We start from the raw sequence: 3,927 nt of genomic DNA, 5'->3' as shown, positions 1-3,927 counted from the left end.
ACATTGTCTGATTCAGGGTCTTCTATGTCTGTCCTTGAATACAACGTCTAGAACAACAACAAAAGGTGTGTCATTGGGAGGGAGAATCAGGAGTAGGGTACATAAGCCACGAAGAGGAGAGGAAGAAAGGAAAGAGGGTCCATGTTTCTCTGAAAAAAGTCCAGGCATGTGGGTGGGAGGCTGTCTTTAGCCCCTCTTCTCCTCCTCCTGTTCCCTATAAGGCAAAGTCTAGAATGGGTATGTATGCAAGAAGTCCTCAGGAACCTATAATCCTTTCTGAGCATTATAACAGCAACAGTCAGAAACATTCTAATCAAGAGGCAAGAACTAATTGGAGAACATGAATCTTAATTAGCTTGCCCATCAAGATCAAAACTCTAAAATGTTATTCATTAGGCAGGTACCTTGGTGCACGAGCAAGGATTAAGAAGAATCCCAGTAGGCTCCGTAGCTCAGGGGTTAGAGCACTGGTCTCGTAAGAAGAATCCCAGTAAACTGGGTCATCAAGATATGGTGTCCTACACAAATACTGCTCCATTGACTTTATCTATTTTCTCTGATCATCAAAGACTCTCACCAGAAGAACCCATTGCTCCATCAAAGCATAACATTTGAAAAAGTATGTGCAAGATCTGCTGGAGGTTATAAAGGCTGCAGTCTGATCATCAGGAGACCGGGACCTGGTGCTGGGTGGGCTTTGTGTAAGTAAATGATGATCTTGGGCAGGCCCTGAAGCCATAACCTATTGGATTCTGGTTTCCTGTATAAAATGAAATGAACCAAATGTGACAATCTGTCACACAAACCCCTCCAATAATCACCCACCCAAAATGACCCAACAATAAGGAATGAATCAGCTCTGGAAGTACAGGGATAAGACAGGTTTGGGGCTTCATTGAATTTGCTGGCTCTGGTCCCACGCCTCAGATTCTCTTAGCTCTTCCTCTTGCCCTGCATCAACCTCATCTTTGTAGAAGAAAGATAGACCCAAAATGCATACCCAGTAGCCTCTAGCACACTCTTCATCGCTCGTCTCTGGCTGGCATGCATTCACATGCCCATTTCTGGAGCAGTCACTGGGTGGAGCTGGCAGTCAGCTTCCAGGAGGACAGAAGACCTCTGCACTTCTGCCACAGTTGTGCTCTGAAGCTCACCCAACTGCAAAGACTCAACACATTTTATGAAATGACATAAACAAATCAAAACTGAGAAAAATAAAGGAAACCAGATAGCAACATAACTTTAAGGAAAAATAATGTAACTAAGTCAATCCTGAATCTCCCAGTGATCCTGCACACACCCTGAAGACCCCTATCTATTAGCTCCCCGCTAAATTTAAAGGGGGGTTACATGCACATGTCATCTTTCTCTATGATGGCTTTACTACTACAGGCCTTTCTCCATGATGCATGGGGTGGTTAGCTCTTCCTAAAGAAGAGGCATTGGCATAAGTTGCTAAGAGGAAGGTTGCACACTTTCTAGTGTGTGTGGCTATGCATACCTATGCATGCTTACCTGAGTGTGTGACCCGAATGTGTGGATGAGCATATGTGTTGTGTTTCTTTCTTTGAACCAAAAGGGAGGATTGTCCAATAGTTATTGGCCAAATGGATAAGGCATCTCATATTTAATTACGCTAATCGGCTTCTTTCTGGACTAAATCTTAAAAGTCATTTTCAGATTCCAGGTCAGAATTATGTAGACATATTGTGCAAGTTTGTGGCAGGACCCAGTCTTTTATAAAGTTACAAATGACAAAAAAGTTTGGTAATAATTCCATGATTTATTTTATCGCCTTTAATTAAAACCTTTTGTGTCAAGGTGGTAGTTCATATAATAATAAGTGTTTCATTCAGCTAAAACACCGAGGTAGGCTCCTAGAGCAATTGCTTCTGTTTAATACAATCATGATCTTTGTGATAGTTATTTTGGCAAGAACTGGACTCCTTGTATCACTATTTAGCGCTTAGGATGGCTTGGTATGACTCTGATATATATGCTCCAGTACCGAGCAATGAACACACCAATGCCCTTCAAATGGGCCATTCAAACATCAGTGGGAGAACAGAATCTTGGAATCTTCGAGTTTATTTACCCCAATGTTCTTATTGCCCAGATACGCCACTGAGGTGAAGTGAAACTTGCAAACATTCCCAAGGTAAAAATAATCTGATGTTAGCAAAGTACAAATTGAATTGCAGATCTTTTGACTCTAGTTACAGTGTTCAGTGATTTTTCTGTGCTGTCTTCTTCAGAACAATGATACCCACAGACCTCTTGAGCTAACATTACATGCAGCAGCCAGTACATTCATGTTATTCAAACCTGGGGGCTAAGGAGCACCCCCATGCAACTGTTACTCTGCCTACTTAAGGATGACTGGCTAACTCTAAGGATTTGCCTTCATTTATTTTTATTTTTAAAGGATTTCATTTATTTACTTGAGAGAGAGAGAAAGCATGAGTTGGAGGGCAAGGACAGAGGGAGTGAGAGCAGACTCCCCGCTGAGCAGGGAGCCCGATGCCAGCCTTCATCCCAGCACCCCATGATCACAACCGGAGCAGAAGATAGATGCTTAACCGACAGAGCCACTGAGGTCCCCCAAGGGTTTGCTTTTAGAATGGAGACCTATAAAAGAAAAAGCACAAAGAAGCACGTTTTAAATATGTGTCTGCCACGAAGATGGAGAGACATGAGCTGATGTTGACTAAAGCATATCAGAGGGAAACCCAGACAGCTAAGTGCTGGGTTACCTGGTCCTCAGGGAGTTATTGTTCATGCTCACAAGGACAGCATTTATAAGCATTGTCATACAGATAGGTCACAGGTTTATTACACATCTTATACTAACCAGTGTAAAATTATATTTACAGGCTTTGAGCAATCGGCTTCTTGCAAGAGAGACGCGTGTGAGCAGAGCGTGCATTCTTTGACCAAGCAGTTCCACTTCTGGGGGATCTTCCTGAAGATGTCATCAGGTTCTCAAAATGCATGATCAAGTGCATTTAAATCCTTGCTATTTTAGTTAGTTCAATTTTAAAATAGTTAATAATTTGCCATAGAAGATTGACAGGCTTCCCAAACTATAGAATAGTGTGCTGTCCTTAAAGATAATTACCACCATCTGTAGTAGCATGGGAAATTGCTTACAATATAATTCGTGTGTTAGGTTTCTAGGGCTGTCATAACAAATTACCACAAACGGGTGGCTTAAAACAACAGAGATTGACTGACTCACACTCATGGAGGCTGGAAGTCTGAAACCAAGGTATCAGCCAAGGTGTCAGTGGGGCCATGTTCCCGATCAAGTTCCCAGGGGAGAATCCTACCTTGCCTCTTGCAGCCGCTTGTGGTTCCAGACATTTGTGGTCTTGGAGCTATATAACTCCCATCTTTGCCTCTCTTCTCACGTGGCTTTCTCCCCTGTGTGTCTCTGTGTCGTCCCCTCCTTAAAAGGACACCTGTCATTGGATTTAGGACCTACCCTGAAATCAAGATGCTCTCATCTTGAGATCCTTAAATGAATTCTAATGGCAAAGACCCTTTTTCCAAATCAGATCATATTCATGGGTTCTGAGAAGACATATCTTTTGTGGGGGGAGAAAGGCACAATTCGATCTATTATAATTAGTTATTATAAACTTTATGCGGTCCTACTTCAACAATGTACATATACACAGTGGGTAACGCCATTTTTAGGATGGGATTGGAGAGCCAACACAAATATGAAAAGGCCTCGCCACTTCCCCCCTAAGCAGAGTTAAGAGAACGAAGGAATCCTGGAGGCCAGAAGTCCCCAGAAGGTGTTGGTGGGCTTGGTTCCTTCTGGAGGCTCTGAGGGAGGATCAGGTCCAGGCATATCTCCTAGCTCCTGGTTGTTCTGGAAATCCTTGGCTTTTCTTGGCTTGTAGGCAAAAACTCCAGTGT

The 3,927-nt window shown here is 42.8% G+C and overlaps 1 long non-coding RNA gene across 1 annotated transcript; it reads right to left on the bottom strand.

Moving 5' to 3' along the window:
* Positions 1 to 2,390: 2,390 nt before the first annotated feature.
* Positions 2,391 to 3,460, bottom strand: LOC132012931 (uncharacterized). The gene is made up of 2 exons (XR_009402815.1): positions 3,330 to 3,460; positions 2,391 to 2,628 (listed from the first exon to the last, which is right to left on the bottom strand). It is a non-coding gene; the product is annotated as an uncharacterized LOC132012931 (long non-coding RNA).
* Between the last annotated feature and the right edge of the window lie 467 nt (positions 3,461 to 3,927).

The sequence above is a fragment of the Mustela nigripes genome, chromosome 3 (assembly GCF_022355385.1).
Source record: "Mustela nigripes isolate SB6536 chromosome 3, MUSNIG.SB6536, whole genome shotgun sequence".
Taxonomy (NCBI): domain Eukaryota; kingdom Metazoa; phylum Chordata; class Mammalia; order Carnivora; family Mustelidae; genus Mustela; species Mustela nigripes.
This window is presented reverse-complemented; position numbering and strand designations above follow the sequence as displayed.